Raw genomic sequence first — 19,102 nt, 5'->3', positions numbered from 1 at the left:
TAACGTGAAATGTGAGAGAAAGAAAAGAATCAAGGATGAGTCCAAGGTTTTTTACCTATACAACTGGAACTTTAGCACTGCCATTTACTGAGATGAATTAGATTATAGTTGAAAGTGATTTTGGAAACTGATTAGGGAGTGATGTTTTAGGCATGTTAGATTTGAGAAGCTAATCAGATATTCAAGTAAAAATATGCTTAAAGCAGTTAGTCACAGTTGGTCTGGGTTTGGGAAAGAGGACAAGTTAGAGATATTAATTGGAGAGTTATCAGCTTAGAGGCTATTTAAAGCCATGAGACCAGATGGGATCACAGAGTGATCGAAAATAAAGAACCAAGAAGTGAGCCCTCGAGCACTAACAACAGCCTTATTGATTATTATTTCCATTTTACTGATAAGGAAACAGAGGCTCAGACGTGGTAAATAACCCGATAAGATCACACAGTTAGTAAGCTACAGAGCCAAATATCAAACAAGGACAGTCCAAAGCCATTATACCACACTATATATGGTGGCAAAACAGATCTAAAATCTGACAACGAAAGTAGTAACCCTAGCAGTACATTCCCAGTGATTCTCTAGGTCACTGCATCCCAATTGCCTTTCCACACACCAAGTGCTTTCTGGGGAGTTTGTAAAAATAATAGTTTGAGGCCCCACTCCCTAAGTTTCTGATGTGGTAAACCTGGAAGGGAGTTCATGAAAGATGTTTTTTTAGTGTTACCTAGAATGGTTTCATAGCCAGGTTTGGGACAGCTCATTTGAAAGACATCAGACAAATAAGTGTGACTCAAGGAGGAAAATGAAATCTGCACACCTTCCTGAAGCCTAGTGCAGAGACACCATCAACTCTTGGCTGAGCAAGTGGACAGAGCCGATGGGAAGGTAGGACTGCTCTGGACACCCCACCAGTCCAAGAGATATGATGTAGTTTCTCAGTAGAGACACAGATGTAGAAAACAAACATATGGGAAAGAGTGTGGGATGAATTGGGAGACTAGGATTGACATACATACACTACTATGTACAAAACAGATAACTAATGAGAACCTGCGGTATAGCACAGGGAACTCAACTTAGTGCTCTGTGGTGACCTAAATGGGTAGGAAATCCAAAAAAGAGGAGATATATGTATATATATAGCTGATTCACTTTGCTGTACAGCAGAAATTAACACAACATTGTAAAGCAACTATACTCCAAAAAAAAATTTTTTTTTAAAGAAATACTTAACTTATGGCTCATTCACACAGAGAATTAGTCTTCTGCTGATGCTACCTAAAAACAAATGACCTTTTTGATCACCACACATGCCTCCTATTGAGCCGATTGCCAGTAGTTCCCAGCCTGGGATACACCTAGGAATAATCAGAGTTCTTTTATAAGATACAGATTCCTATGCTCCACCCAGAGCTAATGATTCAAAACCTCAAGGATCTAGGAATCTGTCTTTTGCAAGCTTCCTAGAGGATTCTTATGCACCCAGTCCAGTATCAGTTTATGAACCCATATATTAGAACAATTTTTATTGAGAATTAAAGCCCCTAGGTCTTTTTTGCATGTCCTTATATTAAGCTAGGAATCCCTCAATGACTGGTGCACATATGCTTTAAGTCTTTTTGAACATAAATGTAGACTAATCTTACATTGTTCAAGATGGTAGCCACTAGCCATGTGTGGCCACTAAGCACTTGAAATGTGGCTAGTCCAAATTGATATGTGCTATGTGACATGCACACTGAATTTCAAAGACTTAGTAAAAACAAAAAAAGAATGTGAAGTATCTCATTAATAACTTTATTATATGTTGAAATAATATTCTAGATATATTGGATTAAATAAAATATATTATTAGAGTTAATATCACTTGTTTCTTTTTACTCTTTTCAATGTACTTGCTAGAAAGCTGTAGTTATTTTAACTATGACTTGCATTATCTACTATTGGCCAGCACTGGCTAGCATGTACCCCTATTGATTTTCTCATTGTTAATCACAGTCCTATAATCTGAACTCCCACAGTCCACTGCTCATAACTCTATGAAAGACTTGTCATAAGATACTCTAATTACCTTTTTATACTTCAGTCTCCACCACTAGACTGTGAGTGGCTCGAGGACATGGCACCTGACTTATTTACCTGTCTCCTTTGGACCTAGCGCAATGCATGGCACCTGACAGATGTTCATGAACAGCTAATTTCCTTGCCTTCCTTGCCCAGAGCCATGCAGATTGTTAATTGCAGGGTGCAGCCTCTAACTCAGGTTGCTTGACTTCTGCTCTAATATGCCATCTATGACATCCCACTGCCTTACACCCTTTCTCTAAAGATTTGCACAAGAAGCAAATTGAAGTAAAACTCAAATCAGTCCAATTTACTACTCATTAGCAGTTTTTATGAAGACTGGTTATAGAAGAGATTGAAACCCAAAGCTAATGTGACATTTTGAATTATCTCAAGTTGTCACTTTTCCATCCTGTGCTTCACTCTCATTAGGAAAAGTAATCAAGATCTGGGCCTGTTATTATACTGTGTCCCTCCCTGTTATTAAAGCTTAGCACTCAGAGGTATCTAATGCTCATGTTGATGCTACACTTTTCTTACTGGCACAAAACGTTGTCTATTTATTTTCCCCCTGATTAATGTTTTGGGGATTTTCCCCTTTTGCAGACTACTTCCTCAGCTTGCCAGTTAGAGACACATATTAATTTTCTCCAAAAGCACTTGCTTCATAACTTGATGGATACATTCAGGTTCTTTTTAGTGGAGACATAGTTAGGCAAGAGCTAACAAACAAGCATATATACACAGCACAATGTCAAGGGCTGGAGTTCAACTATCTGTAGCTGGAAACCTGAATTCATCTTGTGTCCTATGTAAGTGGGAATCATCCAAAATTTCATGTGAACCTGCAAAAGAAGTACCATGCTAGCCAGTAGGAACAATCATCTCACCATGCCACCCTGATGGCACTGCCAGCCCTGGCCAATCCCAATCCTGTGAGAGAGAAAAGTTTCAAGGGAAGCAGCTAAAAGATGAGGGTGTCCCTGAGGGACCTGGGTAGCACAGGCTACTACATACTGAATTCAGGAATAAAGGACTCTAAAATGTCCCTCGAGAGTAGACTAGAGAGGAAACAATATTCTTAAGGGAAACTATAACATGTTAGAGGGGAAAGGGTAATCCACAGCCCGTTCCAGGTGATGACACATTTGTAACTATGTCCTACTTACCACCCTGTGGGTACATTTTAGTTCATGTTTCTTTTAATATTCGGATAAACATAACTCCAAACCTCCAACTCTCCACCACAAGGATGTCCTAAAGTGCTCTCTGGATTACCCCTCCAGGGTTTACTCACGTGTTTCATGTTTGGTCCCTTTTGTTTTACCTGTGTAGTAAATACATTTGCACATCCACTTGAGTGTTGAAGCCTGGTTTGGAGATTTGAAATGTTTTTTCTCCTAAAGAGCACTTTAGGTTCTCATGAAATTTGTACACTCCTACTCCAATAACCTCCAGAGTTCTGAAGGTGGGGCTGTCCTTGTCAAATAAAAAATACATCTTATTTTACATTATATTCCATTATTATTCCATAAACTCAGCCTGATAAAAGTGTATTGTTGGGCAAGTATTAATGACACAAAATTGTAATGGTGTCAAAGTTTGTGTCACCTTTTTTTCTCTTCTAGGTGATATGATGTAGTACAAAAAAACAATGGATTTTGAGCCTTTTAGAACAGGGTTCAAATCCTGCTTTCATGATGTATTAACTGTGAAACAGTAAATTATTTCATCTCTCAGGGCTTGGATTTTCTTTTCTGTAAAATAGGGTTAATAACATCTGCCTAGTAGCATAATTGTGAAGGTTAACTAGGATAATTCATGTGAAGTTCTTGGCAAATATAAGGCAAGCAGTATACACAAGTTAACTGCCCTCCTGCTTTCCTCTGCCAGTGGCTTCTGGCCCCCTGATCCAAGCATAGTGTTCCTGATTCATGTGGTGTCTTGGCTCCAGACAAGTCCATGATCACATTTCCAACTTCATACTCCTCCCTTCCAAAGGAACTTATTGTATTTGACTCCAAAAGAATTCTCTGTTCATGGCAATGGCAGGAAAAAAAGTTTAATTCAGAGGTTAAACAGATTCTAACCAAGGCTGGGAGCAAGGTCTGACTTCACCACTGACAGGTGGAAAAGCAGGCATAGAAAAAAGGCACCACACTCTACATTCACCACATCCTGCTTTTACACAGCTTCCTCTACTATCTTCACATCATAGTCATAAGTGTAAAGTCATCATTCTACCTCAAAAATGTTGTCAGCTTTTTCTGAAAGTTTACAGGGCAAAACCTTCCTTATCCTGCAGAAAATCTTTGCTATACTTTAAAAATGTAGACTTTTATCTGCCAGTGTTGGCTAAATTTTGTTGCAGATTGACACTGTGCATATATAATCAAACATTTTGACCAGAACTAAGGCTTTGACAATATAGCTTAGTTCATAGAATTTCAAGATAAATGAACATGGCATTGGTAAAAAAAAAAAATCAATAAGATAAGAAACACAATGCTTAAATACAGAAATAACTTCAAAAAGAAAGTTAAGCTAAGGTTTTGCAATGTAATTCCTTCCTCTAAACTGGGTAAATTTTTAATATATTAATTTGCTTGTCAGTGGTTAAACATCTGTGTGTGTGTGTGTGTGTGTGTGTGTGTGTGTAAAACCTTTCATTAAAAGCAGATTTTAGTCCATGTAAGAGTTCCAAACAAAATTAGTCAGCGTGGAAGATGATGAAACAAAGAATTTTAGGTTGCTTTCCAAAGGCATAAATTCTCCTTAATACCTTGCATTTCTCATTTCCATAGCATGTATTCATTCACTAATTCAATAAATATTGTGCACTTACTATATCAGACACAAACAGTTCTTGTGATGTTTACATGTTATGGGGAGGGAGAGATTTTTTTAAAAGATAGTTAATATGATAACAAGTAGTAAAAGTTTTATGAAGAAAAATAAAGCAGGTATGGTAAATGCATAAAGAGGGATGATGGAGGGTCTATTTTAGATAGGGTAAAAAGTGAAGATCTTCCTGAGGAGGTGGCATCTAAGCAGACTCGAAAGAAGTGAGAGAGTTCAAGTGGTTATTTAGAGGAAGCCATCATAGTGAGAGGTAACTGAAGTCCTGAAGCAGGATCATGGGGTGGAGGATCAATCAGGAGCTGTCATTGTTAGGGAGGAACCGGGGATATCCTTGCTATCAGCCCCTCCTGGACTCTAGCGGGAAGGAGTCCTCAGAAGGGGTCACCATGGCTTCTGGTGATGCAGAAAAGACCCATACTCCTGGAGGCACAGAAGAAGATATATACAAGAGAGGGAAGGTAGAAAGTCATTCTGAGGACACTGGACACTAGAAGGAGGGGACATACACAGTAGGAAACTTTAGCTGAGGTCAAATTTCATTAGGCTTCAAATTTTCCTGGAAGGCAGTCCTGAATGTAGCAATTATTATTTAGCTTTTTAACATACTTCCTAATCTAGACATCTCTTCATTCCCAATATATCTCTAGGAATAAAAAGAAAGTCCCCAAATTACTATTCAGGGTTTTAAGTGAAAAGATTAAAATACCATAAATGTATAAGCTGGAGAGGGTATTATGCCAATTTTTTTATGGAATTTATTTGCAAAAAGTAAATGTCAACTTTAAGATCTCAAAATGGAATATAAGATGATACTACTGTATTTAATTTGTAATGGCATTCAAAAATGCTACAATGAGACACATTACCAAATTGCAAATAATTTCAGGTTCTGTACATACAGATGGATCTTGCCTAAGGTGTTTAAATGCTGAGAGTCAATAGGTTAAAACAAATATACTCTACATGACATTAATTCAAGTTAAAAGTTTTAAAATGGAAAGTGCTCTTCCACTAAATGGTAATGTTGTTCCCTTAACAAACTGCCAAATCATGCCCTTGTCAGGAGAAATAAGCAGAATAACAAAAGATGTGCCCCCAAGTACCTGAGAGGCAAAGTGTAGCATATTAACTAAATCGCATCTTTCAAACTGCACTGTTCCTCCCTCCTGCTAGGAAAAATATGTGAGCAGCATTGCTCCATGCAGCTTCTGTACTCTCACAGCTCAGCACAGGTATGTGTGATGCTACATGCTACAACAGGAGGTATGATGCTACAACAGGAGGGCCTAGAGGCCTGCACACATGCATAGCAACAAGAGGTCATGCCACCTCTGCTCCTATGAAGATATCAGAGATGCCATTTAAATCCTACAAGATACAACCTGATCTAAGGCCTTGAACTACTAAGAGTGAGAAATGATGGGATTAAAAAAGAGTACAGTGCTAAGACTTCTTGCTCACTGTAATATCAATCATTCAAGAGTATTGTCCTTACATCAAATACACCTGGAGTATGTTTCTTCCATTGCTATCATAGATTATTTCCATTATTATTTGGTCTTCTTTCTGATTCAAGCTACAAATACATACTTTCCCTAAAGACCCAATACTTCCCCTCCAGCATGGCAGGACCTCTCCTCCTCCCCCACAGAAGGCTTACCAAACAGATAAAAATGATATCAAAACTGACGCCTGATCTTATTACAGGCAGGTTTCCAATGAAAGTCTCAAACTGGAGAGTTTCTCTAAGGAGGAAAGAAAGGTGTTAATGAATATTCATATTTAAGAAGAAAGCCCAAAAAGGAACATTCTGGTTTTTATTTCCAGTAGTGACAAAGGCTTTAGAATGACTCTTATCTCCTCTAACAGGTCTACAGGAAGATATGCTTTTCTGGTGGCTGAGATCACCATAAGCAGGACCTTCCCTTGAGCCCCAAGCATATAGAAACAGCTATGAGATCTTAGTGAGGGGGGAGGCAGGGATGGGTAATGTGGAAGAATTTATATTGAGTCAGAAGACCTGCACTCTGGTTCTACTATTAATCAACTATCTTAATTTGCCTCAATTATTTAATATATATGGCCTCATTTATATCACCTGTAAAAGTAGGAATAATAATGCCCAGCTTACAATGGAGTTATATTGTTATTTTCACTAAACAGTTAGTGTCTCTGCTCTAAGTGTGGGAATAGAAAAAAAGACAGGGACCTAGGTAGTGCAAAGCTTGAACTATAGTAATGAGAACAAACATGGAAACAGATAACTGAGTAGCAAGATAACATGTCACTCTGATAGTCTGACAACTGAGTCTAGGTGGACACAATCCCTTATGACCCTATAAAAACATCACCCCCACCATGACTACTCAACCAGAACTTGTGGAGAAGAGAGAAGAGATCTGATAACAAAAATTCTGAGTTGGTTGAGAGTAAATCTGAAGTGATGAAGTTTATTCAGAATTCATTTAGATGCATTTTTCTGTAATCCAACAAAATGGACTTAAAAGGGAGTTTAACAGGTGTCTTAGGTGAAGATTCCCAGGAGTAGATTCTGAGGCAAGATGTCCTGTACAAGTGAATTAGTGGGGAAATATGCCCAAGAGAAACCAATGAGGGAGAATTGGAAACAGAACATAAAGGAGAAAGAAGTCAAGTAAGGGTTTAGACAAAGTCCCAGAGAAATGGCTACAGCCTACGTCTCAGGGTAGAGAGTGCTCCTGTCCCTTGGGTGGGACTCCCTCACCACCTAGTCATTGGCTAAAAGCTGCCCTAAAGGAATGTAATTCCCAGGTGCCTCCAGCTCTCTGGGCTTCTGGGAGAAGCAGTCCCAGCAGTCTGAAGGCAGTCCTCTGCAGAAGAATCGCAGGTGCAGGCTGAGGGAACTGAAGGTACACTGACATCAGGGTAAGAACAAACAGAAGTGGTAAAAGGGATATGAGGATCTCTGGGAGCAACACTGACAGTGTCCAATAGAAGGTCCAATAGAATTGGATTACAGAAATGCCAAGTTACACTCTTCACACCTCATAATATGGTCTGAAGTATTACAGTATCTGTAACTGCAATACAGACATATTATAAAAGAGATATAAATAGAGGATGACAATTGGTCCCAAGTGACCAATTCTGTCTTAGAAAAATGGAAAGATTTTTAACAGACTGCATGATGCCTCCTTTGAGAGGCCATTGGATTTATAGGAGTTTCCTGAAAGCTGACTGAGTCTGAGGTCAAGGCTTCATCTTGTGGGGTGGTCGCCTCGTGTGGGAAAAAAGTCAGAATACCTAAAAATTAATGAAAAGAGTCAAGTCATAGAATCTAAATCAAATTTTATAAACAAAAGATTAGATATTGGATAACTATAAAAAGAGTTGGTGGCCAGGAGCCAAATGAAAATTAGACACAAGAGTCCTAGCCTAACCCCTAGCAGGGGTGTTGTGGTTAGAGAAACTGGGTAAGAGTATTCAGAAGTCATGCCAGGGTCAGTTCTTGATGGAATGTATGGATTTTTAGATATGAAAAGAGCAAATGGCATTAGAGAAATGGAGAAAAGCTTGTGCAAAGTCATGGAGGCCAGAAATTGCTGTGACTTGAATTTAGAGGATGTGGTTGGAAAGGGAGATGACGCTGGAGAGGTTCATATCCAACTAACTTGTCAAAGACCCTACAAGTCATTCTGAAAGAATTTTCACTTTATCCAGTGGCCAACATATCTTTTTTTTTCTATTTTTAAGAATATTATTATATAGAGGATAAACTAGAGTTAACAGATAGACAAATGTGAAGATTGTTGCAAAAGTCTAGGTGAGAGATAATATACAATGTAATTAATATCATCCCTAAAGAGATTTTGTAGATCAGAGAAGGAGCCAGAAGAAAAATATGCCAAGTGTTTCTTAAAACATGTTTATCTCTTTGCATATTATTTGTGCACTGGTAACTGCAAGGGGGGAAACAAAAAAAAATCATCTATTTTTTAAAACTCTGAAAAAGGCATGATTCTAAAGTAACTTGTTCCTGTAGGATAACATTACTAAGATGAAATAGGAACTGGACCCCTTCTTAGCAAATAGAAGGCAGGAAGCTAGCTCAAGAAATAAAATCCTGGCTCAGGCTGGGGATATTAGGGAAATAACAGTAATGAAATGATTAAAACATCTCAAACTGCAAAGAAAGCTAGTAGGAGCTAACTGCACAATATTCAAACAATAACTTTTAGCAACTGAAAATCATTAGTGAGTGATAAGACAATAGAAAATTAACACCTAAACACCTAACACCTAACACCTAAATGCTAAACTAGAGCAATGATAGTAAGATTAGACATCAGGGGCAAGAGTAGAGAGCCACGTGAGGTTAGAATCAGGAGAACTTGGTGCCAGATTGTACATGCGAAATGATGGAGATTGCAGAGCCCACTACTAGGTTTAGATACCAGAACTGAAGAGTAGTTTGGGGAGAGTGAGGCAATGGAAAGTTCAGTGTTGTGTACACTCAGCATCCAAGTTGGAGGTGCCTAGTATGTGGTTGGAAATGTGTATTCAACTTGGGGAAAAGGTGGCTCTGGAGATACAGATGTGATATCCATTTCTATTTAGATTATAGATAAGGAAACTCCAGTATTCAAGAACCATCCCATCTAAAGAGGAAGATCTAATAAGGGATATTAAGAAGTGGCCAGAAAGATGGGAAATGAGTAGTATGCTTTAAGCCAGAAGAGGAAAGAATGCCCAGAATGAAAATCCAACCATGACTACCTAGGCTTGATGACGGCTCCACTACTTACTCACTATGTGAAGGGTGAGTAACAATCTCTTTGTACCTCAGTTTCCCCTTCCATAAAGGGGATAACAGCTTTATAAAGCTGTTTATAAAGCTGATGTGAGGACTAAATTATTTAATATATGAAAAGTGCTTAGAGCAGGGCCAGGCAAAGAGCAAATGCTATATCAGTGTTAATAAAAAGAACAAAGTGCTGCAGAGACATCACTTTGCATAAGTTGCTTAATGCCTGAAAACAGTTAATTGGATTTGGCCATTAGAAAGTCAGTTATTGGTGAAAGGTGCTGTTTAGGAAAACAAAATACGTAGTAACCATTATTACAAAAAATATTTTCCTACTTGCTCATTATTTAGAGTTTGTGTACACAAGAGAGAAAATGATGGTAATGTCATTATAAAGAAAAAATAAAGGGGCTAACACATGCACCAGAAATATACCAAAGACTAGATTAAGGGTGAATTTAGCACAGCAAACTAAAGTATGAAATTACCACCCTCACAAGTGAAAAAGACACATGGAGTTTTTATTATTAACAATATTAAGTGTCTGAAACCTGACTGGAGTTATCTTAGAAACACAGATGATCAGACAGATGTATGCTGTCTGTGAATAGTAAATGACAGAAATTGTAGCTGGAATAAGTCACCTTAAACTTACACGTCTTTCTTTCTGATTATGACATTTGATGAAAAATGAGATACAGCTCCAAAGAATACAACTCATTATTTATGAGCACTAGTATATATAAGTATCATATTGTACAATTTTACACCCAGAAATTATTACTATCCTTTATACTTTTCATTTATTGAGTGTTTATTATGTGCCAGACACTACTAAGTACGTTACATGCATTCATCCATTTAAACATCGTAGCAACACAATGAGGTAATTATTAACATCTCCATTTCATATGCAAGAAAGCCGAGATACAGAGAAATCAATCAACTTGCCTTCGGTTACACACCTAGTAAGTGGCACAACAAAGACTGAATTCAAGTGGGCTGGCTACAGAGCTCATGTTCTTAACTGCTTCTCAATTAAGAAGGAGAAAATAAAAATAAATAATATGAAAAGGAAAATCCTATGCTGCCTTTTGGAAATTTGTAACATTTGATTATAGATTGAGTTGTGTTCCCTCCAAATTCACATGTTGACATTCTAACGTCAGTACCTCAGAATGTAAATGTATTTTGAGATAGGGACTTTACAGAAGTAATTAAGAGATTAAATGAGATTAAATATGGATGGACCCTAATTCAATCTCAGTAGTGTCTTTGTAAGAAGAGGAAATCTAAAGACCATGTGAGGACACAGCAAGTAGGCAGCCATCTGCAAGTCAAGGAAAGAAGCTTCAGAGGAAAACCAATCCTGCTGACACTCTTGATCTTGGACTTCTAGTCTCCAGAGCTGTGCAAAAATTAATTTCTATTATTTAAGCCACCCAGTCTGTGGTATTTTGTTATGACAGCCCTCACAAACTAACACACATTTTAAATATCAAAGGTAAGTTATTAAAATACATGCTCAGACATTATTTCCTCTAAGAAGTCCCCCCTTAGCTTACTGAATCCTGTTTCCACACTTGGGTGTTATTATGATGTCCTATTTATATGAATGTATTCCCCATTGAGCTAGATCCAGGCAGGAACTGTTTCTTCATCATCTTTATATCCCTACAAGGCACATAGGTGCCTGGCTTTGTTTACTTTTTCTTACTTGGTGCCTAATATTGCTATCCTTCTTGTGGATTTAGTTTTAAGACCAATTCTTTCCTATTCCCTATTCCTATGGCTGCCATCCAAATCCTTTCATCCAGAGATTATCTCTGACTCACATATATACAATCCAAGAATTTTATCCATCTTCCCTAAATAAGTAGTAAAAACTTCAAAAGTTTTTCATACAATGCTGAACAAAGATACTGGGGAAAAATTGTTGCTCCCCTTTAAAATACTAGGGGTCAAGCTTTTGAGACTCCAGGAATTCTGCAGAAAGTTAAAGGATCATGTCCTAATTAAGTTCTAAGTAAAGAGGTCACCATGTGCTTGATTTAGCTGGGAGCAGTTTACTCAAGATTCTTAGAAACTTCTTTTTTTAGATGCATAAACTCACTCCCAGCTCTCTGAAAGCTCTTTCTAACCCCTCACAAAGCTTCTAAAACTTCTTTAAAATGAGATTCATTACCTCTTTATGCTTTCTGAGGTGAGTGGGAATGATCAAGCCCTCAGTAAACCTTAATAACAGTCTATTTGATTAGACTTGGCTTACAAAGAAATGAGTCATGAAGGCAGCTTCTTGGTAAATATGATTCTAATGAATGAAGAAAGGAGATATAAAGCAAAAAAAGTGGAATCCATTGAAAGACAAGCCATTTCAGTTCATGACATTTTTAGAGACACATTGCCAAGATGGAGATGGCAGAAAGTTATAATTGAAGGAGGTTTTGCCTATATCAAGCGAGTTTACAAAATAGACACTATTTACAGTATAACTTGTGACTTATTAGCTATTGTAGGTGCTACAAAGCAACATTAGTTTGCCCATTTTCCTTTTGAAGATTTCAGTGTGTGGATAGCTATATAGACCTTACCTATAGGAAAATCTCAATTTTGAAACCTATTTGAATTTTTTCAATTACTGCAAAGCTATACATTGTAAAACGCAGTATATTTTAAGAATTCTCCTACCTCCATATCTTATGCAATTTTTAAAAATATTACTTTACAGTGTGTTTGTCATACTTTGAAAATACTGTAATACTGCAAAGTTGCCCAGCAGAAAAGTAATTCAGGTATGAACTACAGAAACAACATTAGCACATAGGGTAGACTTTTGCCAACTAAGAAAAAAATGAGGTCAGTACCTTATTGATGGCAGAGCAGAATGATGGCAGAGCACATCTGGTGCACAGAGCCTGGGCCTGAGAGTCAAGAGACTTGGGCTGTATCTCATCCAGGCTATTGGTTCACATAGTGACCTTGAGCAAGTCAATTAGCCTCAGTCCCAAGATCCTCACGTGTGGCGCTGAGATAAAGATATTCTTAAATCATAGGAAAGTGTCAGAATTAATGGTTTGTTATGATGGGAATTGGTGGAATAAGGAAATGGCCAGATAGAAGCAGGCAATGAACACTGCTCCCAATTTTGCATCTCTATTCTGATTTTTCAAGAGAATCCAGTTTTAAGGATTACAGTGGAGTCTAGGGCTTCCCTGGTGGCACAGTGGTTAAGAATCTTCCTGCCAATGCAGAGGACATGGGTTCAAGCCAGGAAGATTCCACATGCCATGGAGCAACTAAGCCCATGAGCCACAACTACTGAGCCTGCAAGCCACAACTACTTGAGCCCACGTGCCACAACTACTGAAGTCCATGTGCCTAGAGACCGTGCTCTGCAATGAGAAGCCACCAAAATGAGAAGCCTGCACATCACAACAGATAGTAGCCCCCACTCACCGCAACCAGAGAAAAGCCCATGTGCAGCAACAAATACTGAACACAGCCAAAAATCATAAATAAATAAAATACATTTATTAAAAAACTACAGTGGAGTCTAATCAATATACTTGCCTCAGAAATTCTCAAACTACAAGGAGCCTCAGACCATTAGAATAACTTGTAGATCAAGCCAAGTTAAGTTGAATAAACCTACTGTAACAAGGGACAAAATAACTTTAAGAGTCTTAGTATCTCTTAGAAAGGGAAGGGCAGAAGAGAAGATAGATAGATAGATAGATAGATAGATAGATATGCATGATTTTGAGGTCTAGGTTCAAACAGGCAAGTCTTTCAAGGTGAGAAATTGATTAGGATTGGGCAATTTAATTAATAAGAGTCTATGACTGATAGACACAGAGACAGGAGTTCTGAAGCTAGTCTTCCTAAGTAACCTCTTGTTGCATAAGCAAGCCCTTTGCTCAGATGAGACAACAATTTTCCTGAAGAAGTTAGAAATTTCCTGAACCAAACAGTGAAGTTACTTACTAGTTTACAAGCCATATCTTCCTACTTAAGAATTTCCTAGAATAGATAAGTCAAGACAGGAATTCTCAAATCTTGGTCCTGATGGTTAAGCTGTGTGGTTACAGAGGGCCATAACTGTCACAGAAATTGGTACCAAAAAGTGGGAGTGCTACTGTAGCAAATACCTAAAAATGTGGAGGTGGCTTTGGAACTGTGTGATGGGCAGCGGCTGGATGAGTTTTGAGGTATATACTACAAAAAATCTGCATCACCATGAATGGATTATTACTGGTGATTATTGTACAGACTCAGAAAGAAAAGAGGAGAACTGTAGAGAAAGCCTCAAACTTCTTAGGGAATACCTAAATCACCATGAACAGAATGTTCACAGAAATATGGACAGTAAAGGCCATTCTGAGGTCAGACAGAAATGAGGAACATGATATTGGACAATGGAGGAAAGGTGATCCTTGTTATAAAGTAGCAAAGAACTTGGCTGAATTGTGTTCAGGTTCTAGTGTTTTGAGGAAGGTACAACTTATGAGCAATAAAATTTAGTTGAAGAAATTTCTAGGCACAGTGCTGAAGATGTGGCTTTGCTCCTTTTGACTGCTTATAGGAAAATGTGAGAAGAGAGAAATAATTTGAAGATGGAATTATTAAACAAAAAGGAACTAGAAATTAAAAATTTGGAAAATTCTCAGCCTATTTATTTTTTTAATAGATCTTTATTGGAGTATAATTGCTTCACAGTATTGTGTTAGTTTCTGTTGTACAACAAAGTGAATGAGCCATATGCATACATATATCTCCATATCCCCTCCCTTTTGAGCCTCCCTCCCACCCTCCCTATCCTACCCCTCAAGGTCATCACAAAGTACCGAGCTGATGTCCCTGAGCTATGCTGCTGCTTCTCACTACCTATTTTACATTCCGTAGTGTATATAAGTCGATGCTACTCTCACTTCACCCCAGCTTCCCCCTCCCCCGACCAGTGTCCTCAAGTTCATTCTCCATGTCTACATCTTTTTTCCTGCCCTGCCACTAGGTTCATCAGTACTTTTTTTTTTTTTTTTTTTAGATTCCATATATATGCGTTAGCATACGGTATTTTTTTTCTCTTTCTTACTTACTTCACTCTGTGTGACAGACTCTAGGTCCATCCACCTCACTACAAATAACTCAAATTTCATTTCTTTTTATGGCTGAGTAATATTCCATTGTATATATGTGCCACATCTTCTTTATCCATTCATCTGTCAATGGACATCTAGCTTGGTTCCATGTCCTGGCTATTCTAAATAGTGCTTCAATGAACATTGTGGTACGTGTCTCTTTTTGAATGATGGTTTTCTCAGGGTATATGCCCAATAGTGGGATTGCTGGGTCATATGGTAGTTTTACTTTTGGCTTTTTAAGGAACCTCCATACTGTTCTCCACAGTGGCTGTATCAACTTACATTCCCACCACAGTGTAAGAGGGTTCCCTTTTCTCCACACCCTCTTCAGCATTTACTGTTTGTAGATTTTTGGTAATGGCCATTCTGACCAGTGTGAGGTGATACCTCATCGTAGTTTTGATTTGCATTTCTCTAATAATTAGTGATGTTGAGCATCATTTCATGTGCCTCTTGGCCAACTGTATGTCTTCTTTGGTGAAATGTCCATTTAGGTCTTCTGCCCATTTTTAAATTGGATTGTTTGTTTTTTTGATATTGAGCTCCATGAGCTACTTGTATATTTTGAAGATTAACCCTTTGTGCATTGTTTCAATTGCACATATTTTCTCCCATTCTGAGGGTTGTCTTTTCGTCTTGTTTATGGTCTTCTTTGCTGTGCAAAAGCTTTTAAGTTTCATTAGGTCCAATTTATTTATTTTCAATTTTCATTACTCTAGGAGGTGGGTCAAAAAAGATCTTGCTGTGGTTTATGTCAAAGAGTGTTTTTCCTATGTTTTCCTCTAAGAGTTTTATTGTGTCTAGTCTTACATTTAGGTCTTTAATCCATTTGGAGTTTAATTTTGTGTATGGTGTTAGGGAGTGTTCTAATTTCATTCTTTTACAGGTAGCTGTCCAGTTTACCCAGCACCACTTATTGAAGAGGCTGTCTCTTCCCCATTGTATGTTCTTGCCTCTTCTGTTGTAAATTAGGTGACCAGCTTTCTATCCTGTACCATTGATCTATATTTCTGTTCTTGTGCCAACACCATACTGTCTTGCTGACTGTAGCTTTGTAGTATAGTCTAAACTCCAGGAGCCTGATTCCTCCAGCTCCGTTTTTCTTTCTCAAGATTGCTTTGGCTATTGGGGGTCTTTTGTGTTTCCATATGAATTGTAAAATTTTTTGTTCCAGTTCTGTGAAGATTGCCATTGGTAGTTTGATAGGGATTGCAGTGAATCTGTAGATTGCTTTGGGTAATATAGTCATTTTCACAATATTAATTCTTCCAATCCAAAAACATGCTATACCTCTCCATCTGTTTATGTCATCTTTGACTTCTTTCATCAGTGTTTTATACTTTTCTGAGTACAAGTCTTTCGCTTCCTTAGGTAGGTTTATTCCTAGGTGTTTTATTCTTTTTGTTGCGATGGTAAATGGGATTATTTCCTTAATTTCTCTTTCTGATTTTTACTTGCTAGTGTACAGGAATGCCAGTGATTTCTGTGTATTACTTTTGTATCCTGCAACTTTACCAAATTCACTGATTAGGTCCAGTAGTTTTCTGGTGGCAGCTTTAGGATTTTCTATGTATAGTATGATGTCATCTGCAGACAGTGACAGTTTTACTTTTTCTTTTCCAACTTGTATTACATTTATTTCTTTTTCTTCTCTGATTGCCATGGCGAAAACTTCCAAAACTATGTTGAATAAGAGGGGTGAGAGTAGAAATCCTTCTCTTGTCCCTGATCTTAGTGGAAATGCTTTCAGTTTTTCACCATTGAGTATGATGTTTGCTGTGGGCTTGTCATATATGGTCTTTATTATTTTGAGATAGGTTCCCTCTATGCCCATTTTCTGGAGAGTTTTTATAATAAATGGGTGTTGAATTTTGTCAAAAGCTTGTTCTGCATCAACTGAGATGATCATATGGTTTTTATTCCTTAATTTTTTAATATGGTGTATCACATTGATTGATTTGTGTATACTGAAGAATCCTTGCATCCCTGGGATAAATCCCACTTGATCATGGTGTATGATCCTTTTAATATGTTGTTGGATTCTGTTTGCTAGTATTTTCTTCGGGATTTTTGCATCTAGGTTCATCAGTGATATTGGTCCATAATTTTCTCTTTTTGTAATATCTTTGTCTGGTTTTGGTATCAGAGTGATGGTGGCTTCATAGAATGAATTTGGGAGTGTTCCTCCCTCTGCAATTTTTGGAAGACTTTGAGAAGGATCGGTGTTAGCTCTTCTCTGAATGTGTAATAGAATTTGTCTGTGAAGCCATCTGGTCCTGGTCTTTTGTTTGTTGGAAGATTTTTAATTATAGTTCCAATTTCATTACTTGTGATAGGTCTGTTTATATTTTCTCATTCAGTCTTGGAAAACTGTACCTTTCCAAGAATTTGTCCATTTCTTTGTGGTTGTCCATTTTACTGGCATATAGTTGTTTGTAGTACTCTTTTATAATCCTTTGTATTCCTGCAGTGTCAGTTGTGATTTCTCCTTTTTCATTTCTAATTTTATTGGTTTGTGTCTTCTCCCTTTTCTTCTTTTTTCTTTTTTTTAATTAATTAATTTATTTATGGCTGTGTTGGGTCTTCGTTTCTGTGCAAGGGCTTTCTCCAGTTGCAGCGAGCGGGAGCCACTCTTCATCGTGGTGCGTGGGCCTCTCACTGTCGCGGCCTCTCCCGTTGCAGAGCACAGGCTCCAGACGCGCCGGCTCAGTAGTTGTGGCTCACGGGCTTAGTTGCTCCATGGCATGTGGGATCTTCCCAGACCAGGGCTCAAACCCATGTCCCCTGCATTGGCAGACAGATTCCCAACCACTGCACCACCAGGGAAGCCCTGCCTTTTTTTCTTGATGAGTCTGGCTAAGTGTTTATCAATTTTGTTTATCATCTCAAAGTACCAGCTTTTAGTTTTATTGATATTTGCTATTGTTTTCTTCATTTCTATTTCATTTATTTCTGCTCTGATCTGCAATCTACCTGAAAAAGAATTCAGAGTAATGACAATAAAGATGATCCAGAATCTCGGTAATAGAATGGAGGCACAGATTGAGAAAATACAAGAAATGTTTAATAAAGATCTAGAAGAACTAAAGAACAAACAAACAGAGATGAACAACACAATAACTGAAATGAAAAATACACTAGAAGGAATCAATAACAGAATAACTGAGGCAGAAGAACGAATAAGTGAGCTGGAAGACAAAATGGTGGAAATAACTGCCGAGGAGCAGAATAAAGATAAAAGAATGAAAAGAATTAGAGACAATCTCAGAGACCTCTGGGACAACACTAAACACACCAACATTTGAATTATAGTGGTCCCAGAAGAAGAGGAAAAGAAAGGGTCTGAGGAAATATTTGAAGAGATTATATTGGAAAACTTCCTTAACATGGGAAAGGAATTAGTCACCCAGGTCCAGGAAGCACAGAGAGACCCATACAGGATATACCCTAGGAGAAACATGCCAAGACACATATTAATCAAACTAACAAAAATTAAATTCAAAGAAAAAATATTAAAAGCAGCAAGGGAAAAACAAAAATTTTCAAAGTAATTAACATACAAAGGAATCCCCATAAGGTTATCAGCCGAGTTTTCAGCAGAAACTCTGCAGGCCAGAAGGGAGTGTCAGGATATACTTAAAGTTATGAAACAGAAAAACCTACAACCAAGATTACTCTACCCATCCAGGATCTCATTAAGATTCAATGGAGAAATCAAAAGCTTTTCAGATAAGCAAAAGCTAAGAGAACTCAGCACCACCATACCAGCCTTACAACAAATGCTAAAGAAATTTCTCTAGGCAGGAAACACAAGAGAAGAAAAACAGTCACAAAAACAAACCCAAAACAATTAAGAAAATGGTAATAGGAATATACATATCGATAATAACTTTGAATGTAAATGGATTAAATGGCCCAACCAAAAGATACAAACTGGCTGAATGGATACAAAAACAAGACCCATATATATGCTGTCTACAAGAGACCCACTTCAGATCTAGGGACACATACAGACTGAAAGTGAAGAGATGGAAAAAAGATATTCCATGCAAATGGAAATCAAAAGAAAGCTGGAGTAGCAATACTTGTGTCAGATAAAATAGACTTTAAAATAAAGACTGTTACAAGAGATAAGGAAGGACACTACATAATGATCAAGGGATCAATCCAAGAAGATATAACAATTATAAATGTTTATGCAGCCAACATAGGAGCACCTCAATACATAAGGCAAATGCTAACAACCATTAAA

Source organism: Mesoplodon mirus (assembly GCF_964341445.2).
Source record: "Mesoplodon mirus genome assembly, chromosome: 3".
NCBI lineage: Eukaryota > Metazoa > Chordata > Mammalia > Artiodactyla > Ziphiidae > Mesoplodon > Mesoplodon mirus.
Note: the sequence above shows the minus strand (reverse complement) of the source record.